General features: G+C 47.9%; 1 long non-coding RNA gene across 1 annotated transcript; it reads right to left on the bottom strand.

Annotated features, from left to right (window-relative positions):
• Positions 1-320: 320 nt before the first annotated feature.
• On the bottom strand, positions 321-7,540 carry LOC105489395 (uncharacterized). Its single transcript, XR_011616886.1, has 3 exons — positions 7,377-7,540; positions 6,532-6,746; positions 321-630 (listed from the first exon to the last, which is right to left on the bottom strand). It is a non-coding gene; the product is annotated as an uncharacterized lncRNA (long non-coding RNA).
• Between the last annotated feature and the right edge of the window lie 3,599 nt (positions 7,541-11,139).

The raw sequence follows: 11,139 nt of genomic DNA, 5'->3' as shown, positions 1-11,139 counted from the left end.
CTCATGCCTGTAATCCCAGCACTTTGGGAGGCTGAAGCGGGCAGATCGTGAGGTCAAGAGATCGAGAACATCCTGGCCAACAGGGTGAAATCCCGTCTCTAGTAAAAATACAAAAATTAGCTGGGTGTGGTGGCATGTGCCTGTAGTCCCAGCTACTTGGGAGGCTGAGGCTGGAGAATCGCTTGAACCCGAGAGTCAGAGGTTGCCATGAGCCGAGATCACGCCACTGTACCCCAGCCTGGTGACAGCGTGAAACTCCATCTCAAAAAACAAAACAAAACAACTAACAGAGAACATGGACTCGGCCTCAGATACATCTGTGTTCCTGACAGCAGCAACACAGAAACTGCTGGACAAGCCGTGTAGGGTTTATTACTCTGTCCCACTGTGAGAGCAGAAGGTCTCGATGGTGTGGGTCTAGGGTATGTGTGGGTGTCTCTGAGTACAAAGCGTACCCCAGATGAATGGAAAGAAGGCGTGTTCCAGGGGTGCACATGGAGGCCATTTCTGGGTGTTAGATGACAGCAGAAGTCAGAGTCTGAGCAGAGCTCTTCACTTTAGATGATGCCAGTGACCTTGGGATCTGCAATCTCATGCCGTAAGCCTCTGCTCTCGTCTTAGCTTCTTATTCTGTAAAAATGGGGAGAATCTGTGAGGTTAACTATGGTAGTGTGGTGTGAGTGCCTGTCATATAAAGGGCACTCAGTAGGTGTCAGTTTTCTGGCTTCCTTCTGCCCATCCTTCCCTCCCTACACATTCTCAGGGAAGACAGTTTCCACTTGACTCAGTGCCAAGTTTGAGACAAGTAATCTTCTCACTCTGTGGGACAGATACTTTCTTGTTCCACCTTTCCACACGGGTTTTGCCCTTGGAGGATCCAGCATAAAGTTTCCTGTCTGACTACCCGCTCTGGGATGGTCCCAGCCTTCGTTTCCATGTTCTCCAGTTTCACAACCTCTCTCACCGATTTCTGTCATTGACCAGTCCTGACCATGTGGGTGAGAGGGAGTGCTTCCACGACATGGCCTCCCTGGCCAAAATGTAAACTCGTTCATTTCAAGAATTAGTTTTTCTCCTCTTAAAGGCCCTGCCATGTGTGACTCAGACCCAGGTCGTTCCTCAGTGAGACCTCAGTGGTAAATCACAAGGACTGGGCTCCAGCCCACACAGATGCTATCCTCTTTCTTCTGTGACTGTGTGCTTAGCTTAAGTGGAAAAAAACAGAGAAACAAAGGCACTGTCTCATTCTGTGCAGCTGTTGTGCCCAGGGGTACTGGTCTAAGCCTCCCTCTCCAAATCCCTTTGCTGCGGAAGGTAGAACAATTCAGATAAATAGAAGCTCCAAAGGAAATAAGGTCATGGTTTAATGACCCCAGGCTTGTCTTGAATGAGCCAGTGGGTGATGGATTTCCACATTGCCTCTGGCAGGTGAGGTTCATGGGCAAACACATTAAACAGGAATGAGAATAGCAGTCAGATTTCCATCATTAAATATCCGTAATATTTGATCTTGTGAAAATAAACAACAAAGCACTAGAAGAGAGGTCCTATGGAATAGTGGAAGTTGATTCATCTGGGCAAAAGGTGATCAGCTGGTGTGGCCAAGAGCATGACAGCAGGAAGTTCAGGCTGCAGGATGCTTCTCTGGGAGTAAATCTGGTTGGCTCAGTCTGTGCTCTGGGCCCAGAGTGTCTCCTTAGAGGGTAGCCCGTGGACTGAACAAGAGCATTGCCAATTTGCCTGTAACCTCACCTAAATCCAGCAATTCTCAGCTTGGAATACGGAAACACAGCATCCAATTCCCAGGGAAGCTTGTGAAACACACACACACACACATACTCATTTCCCTACCCATGTGGTTGTGTCTCAGTAAGATTATAGTGTAGTGTGGCCTGAGAATCTGCATGTTTACTGAACTCAGCAGGTAATTCTGCCACATAGCCAGGTACGGGAACCACAGCCCTAACCCCGTATGAAGTGACTGGAGGTGGATACATCAGCTTCCAAATTAGCTCCCATTCTGTTCCCTTTCCGTGCTTCTCCACTGTTTCTCAGCTGCCACGCTACACTGTGTGTGTGCCCGTACGTGTGAACATGCTCAAGAGTGTGCAGTTCTCAGATCCACCCTCCCCACAATGAATGAAACTCTCCCACAGCCCTTCCCTGCCAGTTTTGAGAATCACTGATTTCCTCATTTCCACATCTCAGGCTGTGTAGGAGAGGAAGTTCACTTGCATGCACACTGGACTTTGGGATGCTGTTCCTTTGTTGGAGGGAGTAGAGCCCTCTCACGGCCTTGGGGGACATTTGGAAGCAAAAGGAAAAGGTGCACCCCAGAGGTGGAGCCGTCTCTGGCCTGGACACCTGCTCTGTGGACCAACAGTTTTGCCATCAATAGGTGGTCTTCCAGTGGGTTGTATAAAATTCTTCTGGAAAGGCTGGGCATGGTGGCTCATGCCTGTAATCCCAGCACTTTGGGAGGCTGAGGCAGTTGGATCACGAGGTCAGGAAATTGAGATCAGCTTGATCAACATGGTGAAATCCCATCTCTACTAAAAATACAAAAATTAGCCGGGTGCAGTATGGCGCGCCTGTAATCCCAGCTACTTGGGAGGCTGAGACAGGAGAATCGTTTGAACCTGGGAGGCGGAGGTTGCAGTGAGCCAAGATTGTGCCATTGCACTCCTGCCTGGGTGACAGAGTAAGACTCTGTCTCAAAAAAAAAAAAAGATTCCTCTGGAAAGAAAGGTGCGGAGTTAGCTGTGAGGTGTGTCCACAGTGCCAGCCCACAGTGGCTGCTTTCTGCTTCAGGTCCATGCCTCTCCCTGGGAATGCATGGGTAATAAAAGGAGCAGAACTGGCACTCAGCTCAGTCACCGATGATAGATGAGGCTGCTTACACAGTGGGAAGGGCTCTGAGCCATGGTGGAAGGGCCCACACCGTGCCCTGGGGATTTACTGTTGGGGAACAACTCGGGGGCCTTTTGTCCCTAGGGGTGCCCCAGAAAGCCTCCTCAACCCTGTTTCCCCAGGCCCACAGGCACGCCTTGCCCACTCCACATGCTTGCCTGTAGGCCAGTCACTGCCCACACCCCTTCTCTTGAAGTTCTGTGCTCCAAGTCCCCTCCCCTTTGCCCCAGAAGACAAGCACGGGCCTCTTGTCACCTGAAGGGCTTCCTGCCCTTGCCACAGGGAGGACAGGGGCGTGTAATGACACAAAGGGGGCATTGCAGAGCATGCACCTTGCCTGGGCTGCCGCCAGCATGGTCCCTGTCTCCTGACTTCCTTCTGAGATTGAAGAAGGAAGTCGTCTGCAGAGGTCATCAACAGCCCTACCAACCCTCGGCTCCCTGTGTCAAAAATGCAACAGCTCACACCTCACTTGTCTTTCCACATCTTCTTTCCTGCCTGTCTATTCTTCTATCTTGCTGACTTTTATTTTTATTTTTTATAAAGTTCAATGTATCAGTTGTTAAAAATAGATTGTACTTTTGGTGTTGTATCTCTTTCTCGTGCTCTCTTAGAGTAACAAGGTCTTACTGTGTGGCCAGGTTGAAGTGCAGTGGCATGATCATGGCTCACTGCAACCTCGACTTCCTAGGCTCAAGTGATCCTCCCACCTCAGCCTCCCGAGTAGCTAGGACCACAGGTGTGTGCTACCATGCCTGACTAATTTTGATTTTTGTAGAGATGGAGTTTCACTATGTTTCCCAGGCTGGTCTTTAACTCTTGGCCTCAAATGATTCTTCCATCTCAGCCCCCCAAAGTGCTAGGATTATGTATGAGCTGCTGCACCCATCCTCGGTTGACTTTTTGAGCCTCTTTCTCTTTGTTTCCCCATTTGGATCAATAGTGAACATGTGGGGGCTACCTTGCATTCTGATGTGGCCAATCCCAAGATTGGCCCCTCAGATTAACACCCTGAGTCAATCAGCCATCCTCCACCCCATCCTCAATCTTATCCCAGGTCATGGCACCATCCTTTGACTCTTGCTGACCTGAGTGGAGGAAGTAGACAGGGATGGAATCTAGCTGGGGAGGAGGAAGCAGAGGGCTTCTTCCTTGCCTCCACTCAACAGCTCTCTTTGCTATGTCCTTCAAGTGCTGTCTGATTAAGACAGCCTGGCTCAGGCCCCTCTTATTCCCTGTTGCTCTCAGCACTTACATATCATGGCCATGACTTGCACATTGACAGGAAACCAAAGCTTCATGTGGGCACATTCTATCATCCCAGTTAGATCAAAGGGGGCAGGAGATGCACCCTGCACTCACTAGTGCCCTGCTTGCTGGCAGAAGTCCAGCTGCTTGACTAACTGGCTACTCCTGGAGACATTTCCTGGCTTCCTGGGAGGCACTGAAGGGAGTTTCCACCGGAGGCTTGGTCTCCAGGAAAGCCAATGCAAAGAAGAGCTCGCTCTCTTGGTAGGAAGAATTCCTGGGCTTATAAAGGAAGCATTTCAATGACCAAAGCGCTCTGTTTACTCATTCATTCCTTCTTTCATTCATTAATTCCTAGTAGGCCTACTCAGTGCCAATTTTGGTAATATACAGTCCCTGGGAGCTTACCATCTTGTTGGGAAGATGAGACTTGAAACAACGGGACAAGGCAAATAAGATTAAATGCCCCAGATGCTTGATTTGAATCATGGACTGAGGGGGTAAGAGAAGAATGGTGGGGCTGTAGGAGAGGGTAGGTGCTTTCTAGGAAGCGAGCGGTTTCCCAGCCCTGGAAGAAAGGGCAGGATTTACACACGTAGATGAAGACCTTCCAGACAGAAGAAATGAGCAAAACCTCGGTGTTTTGCAGTGAGAGTAGAGGGCGTTCTGGGGCAGTGGAGGGAGCTTGAAGAAATCAGTGTGGGCTCTGTGCTGCTGCCCTGGATGCAGCAGGCTGGTAGGCCATGCTGGCCATTCCAGGCCTTGTCTGGGAATCGCTCTGGTAACCAAGAATGCGCTGAGAGTGACGTACGTGCTGGGGCTGCACTCCTCTCTTCCCATGCCCTACAAGCAGGCCCAGGCGGGGCCAGGTCCCCATCCAAACCACTCTTGTCTTGCTCCTGGCCCAGAAGTAGCAAGAGGAGCTGGAAAGGCGAAGTCGTTTGATTTCCACTGCTTTCTGAGCTGGTCAGGTGGAAGGCAGCCAGGAAGGAGCAGCTGGCGACAGCTCGCCTGACTGCCTCAGATGGCAGGCAGCTACTCAAGGGAACAATTGGGCAGAAGTGGGGGGCAGGAGGGTCAGGGAACATGGGCCAGTGGAATTCTGAACAAGGTCAAGGTCCAATTTGGTACAGTGCTTGATTACCAATTTAAATCCCATCTTTCCTTCCAGAGTGGCTGCCCCCTGCAGAAGAGGCCAGGGCTGCCACAGGGGAAATTTGCATTTAAGGACTCCAAGTGCAGGGCGCCCTGGCAGGGCTGTAGTCAGCTGGCGGTCCAGTGGGTGCTTGCCCTTGCACCTGGCAGTCACATGTTGAATATGCTCCTATTTTGCCTATATCTGGCTGCCTGTACACTTGGGAAACAAACACAAAACCAAAAACTCTTCTTACCTCTTGCATTCAGGGGAGGATCCCAAAGCATGCAGGGTGGGAGGTGGTGGGGTCTAGACAGTGGGTAGTGATCATAGGTTTTTCACACCTGAGGCTGGAAGAAACTGCTAAGGGATTGGCAGTCAAATGGGCAGCAGGGCACTGAAGGGGGTGATGTGGAAAGGAGCCCATAGGAGGAGGCAGAAATCTTGGGTGCAGTGGTGGCTCAAGGGTGGGTTCCACAGAAATGGTTGATCGATCGATTCCAGGTGTGTAATTCAATTTGAAAACAGGTTCCTCTTTGAGACTCTTTCCTTGGGGCAGTTGGTTCTCAGTCTTTGACTTTACCTGGGGTGCTTTTGAAAATATTAATGCCTAATTGACAGTGGTCTGGAAATTCTTTCCTACTTTATTTTATTCATCCATTCATTCTCATCAAGAAAGCAAACCTATGCTTTTTAAAACTTTTAATTTTTGCTCCTAAAAAAGCAAACCTAAACCTGAAAATTCTGATTTAGCAAATCCACAACTTCTGTCTCTTCCCATCAACACCACTACCTCTACCACCATTACCCCCATCCCAAGGTAAGGTGTGGAAAGCTCCGCTGCACTGGCATGTCCTACAGAACTCCCTGGGGTTGGTCTTTTTGTTACCCCTTTACCATTAAATCAACACACATTTATTGGGTACCTAAGTGTTGGTGAAAATAGCTGTATGGCTTAAAGTCTGGGCTGCTTTTGGTGTTTGGTTTCTTTCAGCAGCACCGGACTTTCTGTGAGAAGAGGGAGTATATGTTGCAATTTGTTCATGACATCAGAGTTCATGGGGACAATGACCTGCTTGCAGGGAGTTTGCTTGCTGGCATCTCCGAAGGCAATGCCTGTTGCAATCCTTTAGCTGCTGTGGGGCTGGGACATCAGGACTGGGTTACCCAACACCCTGTGACCAGGAGACTTGCGGGTACACACACACACACTCACACACACGCACACACACCCTTACCTGAGGCACCTGACGATACATTTTGTGCATCCTGCAGTTAAGTTGATGGTCAACCAGGCCTAGCTGGCCCAGACTCCATCTGAGCAATCCTGGGATTCATGGAGTGCACTTAGATTTATTGTGGGCCCCAGGGGTTCATCACTCTCCCCTTTTCAGGTGACAATGGGCGCAGAAGTTGCTGTGATGAGGACCCTCTGTTATCTTTCCTTGTCTGACTGGAAGGAGAAGGGAATGCCTGAAATCAGCCAATCTCAGAGGACAGTGGGCTCCCTCAGGACTCAGGGTCCTCAGGCTCTCGCTGGTGTCTGTGGCTGGCCGATGTCTGGGAGGCTACTCAGAGATGGCCACTAGATAACCAGGCTGCATATGATCTTTGCTGGGACACATTCCCCACATGGAAACCCCAGCCCCACCCAGTCCCATTTGCCACTCACCATGGAAGTGTTAGGAGCTTTTGTGGGGGCACATTTAGGGCCCCACTGCAGATCAGAAATCCTCAGTAGCTCCAGGGGCCCACAGCGTAAAGCCCAGAGGTCTTTGGATGCCATCCAGGACATTTTATCATCTGCTCGCAACTGTCCTCTCCAGCCCCTTCTGCCTTTGCTCTCCCTTGGATCTTCTGCTCAGACTGGCCCCCTGTCTGCCCAGCTCACCCCTGACTCACCTGGGATGTTCCCCAGTCCTTTGACCCCACATGCCATTAGTACCAAAGGTGGGGAGCACTCGCTTTCTCCCTAGATACCTACCAAATCACACCACACATTCTAGGACCAGTTCTAGGAAACTTGCCTCTACTGGGAGTGATTTCTGGGCGTTTCTCCAGGGTGGCACCCTGTATTAATCACCTCTGCCTCTGCAGTGCTTGGCATGGTATGAAGAAGTTGCTCAAGAAGCCCTGGCTGGATCACCACTTGCACACGAATGATCTCTGTCCTTCCTGCGGCACTCTGCCTTAGGTGTGCTTGTTTGCATGTGTGTGTATCATCTTAACCACCTCATGAGCTCACGGAAGGCACAGCCGTGCGTTTCACTCCTCTATGACCTCACAGGCAGCCAGGCCTCTTGTGCATGTAGGTGTTCTGTGATAGATGTGTTCTGATGATAAGGAAGAGAGACATTGAAAGTAGTTTTCTTTCTGGTCCCTGATTTGGACCCTGGGCTCCAGCCAAGCCTGTTTCTTCACTGTCCCTGTCACACGCTCCCTGCTCCCCTGGGTGATTACATTTGCTCATTCTGTTCTCTAGTCCCTACTTTTGTCCCCAGTCCTGGCTATTGTCCCCAAGGTCAGATTGAACCCCACCTCATCCATAATCCGCTCCTCCAGGTCTCTTGGGACCGGAAGACTGCAAAGATGCTCAGTTCACCAACTGGAGTACCCAAGCAATACCATAGTTCTTCATTTTCTGTAAAATGGCTCAATGCTGACTTCACATCCCCATCATACTGGGCTGTCCAGAAATTCAACCCAGGTCTTTCTTTGGTCACTCTCTGGTCCCCCACTGGTTTAGCTAAAGGCTCCCAGCCCCTCTTGCCATGGGTCCATACTGGTCACAGTGGAGGATGCCCCTGCCTGGCAAGTGTGGTCTCTGTAGATCTACCGCTATGCATCTTGCTGGTCACCTTTGGGTTATGGGCTTCTATGGTGAACCCAGTGCCCAAGGTCCAGCCTCCCTGCTGTGCCATAAAAGCCATTCCTTATGAGAGCCAGTGTGAGGTGCTTCCGGGGAGCAGGTTGTAAGTTTCTATTGATTTGGGGACCCACAGGCCACTCCCCAATTACTGATTTAATCTAGGAACATCCCCCTCCTCAAACCCCATTCTCCTTAACCTTGGAAAGTTCAGATACCCCGTTGCAAAATTCTCCCAGGCAAGGAAACTGAAGCCACCCCCCGTGAGAGCTGGGGAAGGCAAGGGCGAAGACAAAAGAGGGGCATGGGCACTAACTATTATTTCAAAAATTCCTGTGCCTGCCCCCTCTCTTCTGAGCTCCATTTGTATTAATAAACACTCTTTGAGTGCTCTTTACTTTTTAAATGCAATACTCTTGTCCCTCTAATGAAAGTGTAAACCCTGTGAGGTCCATTCCCTGGTGTATGAGACCTATTTTCTCATATTTCCTCCTTAGCAACTCGTGCAGAGCTAAGCGCACAGTAAGGGAATGTCAGAGCTTGTGGCTGATTCTTGTTTCCAGAGCTCATCAGAGAATGACTTCGGCTCTGCTCTAGCATCTCAGACAGCGAGGCTTTTGCCTCGGCAGCCCTCACTGCTTCCTGTCCTCAAGAAGACATCAGCTCTACTCACAGCAGCTGCCTCTCCTCCCCAAGCCCTTCCTGCCTGTGGTCCTCTCCCACCAGCCCCACAACGTTCGCCTTGTCCTGGAGTGGGGGAAGACAGCCCACAGCAAAGGGACACGCTTTCTTCTGCATCCTGGCCAGGTTGCAGAACTAAGTGATGCCAGCCCCAGCCCTTTGTGTGCTAGGAAGGCTGCAGGTCCTTTGGAGAAGTTTTGAAGTTCACTTTCTCTTTCTGTCCTGGTGAGACTGAGATATTGATAAGAAGTCTCAGCAATAAGGAGAGAGAACCCAGCGAAGGAGAGGTCTGTAGTCACAGCTAATCTCAGGCTAGTTCTAGGAATTCTTTCTTCCTTCATCCTTTGAGCCTGATCTCCCTCCATTCCCTCCCGCCTTTCTTTCAAACTCACCTTGCCTCTCTAATCCCAGCTCCCCAACTCAAGCCATCAATGTTAACAGACTAGTGCCCATCCTACCACAACTTTCTTCATGTATGTACACACAATCATACAAACTCATCTATAGGGTAACTCATGGTTGTGGTTTTTTTTTTTTTTTTTTAAATAGCATCATTCTAGATAGACTGTGTATCCTGCCATTCTTGTGTAACAATATCATATGAAAAACACTTCACGTTAACTGGCATAAATAGTATGCTTTTTTAAATAGCTAAATACTATTCCTTGAAATGGCTATACCACCATTTATTAAACAGGTTTCTATTGATGGACCATCAGATTGGTTTCTGTTTTGTGCAATATGTGTTGGTGTTTTTTTTGTTGTTTTCTTGTTTTGTTTTGTTTGAGATGGAGTTTCGCTCTTGTTGCCCAGGCTGGAGTGTAATGGAGCGATCTCTGCTCACTGCAACCTCTGCCTCCTGGATTCAAGCAATTCTCCTGCCTCAGCCTCCCAAGTAGCTGGGATTATGGCACCCATAACCACGCCCAGCTAATTTTTGCATTTTTAGTAGAGACGGGGTTTCACCATGTTGGCCAGACTAGTCTCCAACTCCTGACCTCAGGCAATCTACCAGCCTCGGCCTCCCAAAGTGTTGGGATTACAGGTGTGAGCCACCATGCCCAGGCAGTTGGCGCTTTTTAATGTTATGGAATAGATTCCCATACATGATTTCTGATGAAAGGGAATGCATGAAGGTACGATTTAGGTACAGTAAAATTAACTCATATTTATATAGATTTCTGCAAGTCTGCACGGATACATACAGAATATAACCAACACCATAATCAAGATACGGAACAGGACCATAACCCCAGAAAGTGACTTTTTTTTTCTTTTTTTTTTTGTAGTCAAATTCTTCCCCATCTCCCACCCTTGCAACCACTGATCTATTTCTATAGTTTTGCCTTTTCTAGATTGTCATATAAATGGAATCACAGAGTAGACTTTTGAATCTGGCTTCTTTCACTTAACGTGATAAGATCCATCCACAACAAGACTCATTCATTCATAACAAAATCCATCCATATCATTCATTTATAACAAGATTCACATTGTTGCAAATATCAGTGATTTGTTTCCTTTTATTGCTGACTAGTATTTTACTCTATGGATGTACTAATGGATTATTTATCCATTCCTCAGTTGAGAGACATTTGCGTTGTTTCCATTTTTGACAATTAAAATAAAACTGCTATAAACATTCATATAAAGGTTATTTATGTAGATGTAAGGTTTCATTTCTCCTGGTTAAATTTCTAGAAGTAGGATCGCTGGGTTGTATGCTAAGTATATATTTAATTTTATAAAGAACTTCCTCCTGTTTTCTATGGCTGTACCACTTTGAATTCCCACCAGCAGTACATGTTGTTCTGTGTCCTTGATAGCATGTAGTGGTGTTATTTTGATTTTGGCCATCCTAGTGTTTACCGGTATCTCATTGTGGATTTAATTTGCATTTCCCTAACAGCAAGTGTCATCAAACATCTTTTCCTGTGCTTAATTGCCATCTATGTTTCTTCTCTTTCTCAAAGATTCTGTTCAAATCTTTTACCTTTTTTCTTTATTCAACTGCTTGTTTTCTTATTTGAGAGTTCTTCATGTAACCTGGATACAAGTTATTTATGTGTTTGCAAATATTATTTTCCAGTGTGTAGCCTGTTTTTTCATTCTCTTAAGCGTGCTTTTAAAAAGAAGTTTTTAGTAAAGTCTAACAACAATTTTTGTCTTCTCCGGATCATGGTTTTGGTACAGCACCTGAGAAATCTTTACCTAACATAAAGTCATGGAGATTTTTTGGTATGTTTTCTTCTGTTTTATAATTTTAGGTTTATAGTTTTTGATTTTATACTTTGGCGTA

The sequence above is a fragment of the Macaca nemestrina genome, chromosome 19 (assembly GCF_043159975.1).
Source record: "Macaca nemestrina isolate mMacNem1 chromosome 19, mMacNem.hap1, whole genome shotgun sequence".
Taxonomy (NCBI): domain Eukaryota; kingdom Metazoa; phylum Chordata; class Mammalia; order Primates; family Cercopithecidae; genus Macaca; species Macaca nemestrina.
This window is presented reverse-complemented; position numbering and strand designations above follow the sequence as displayed.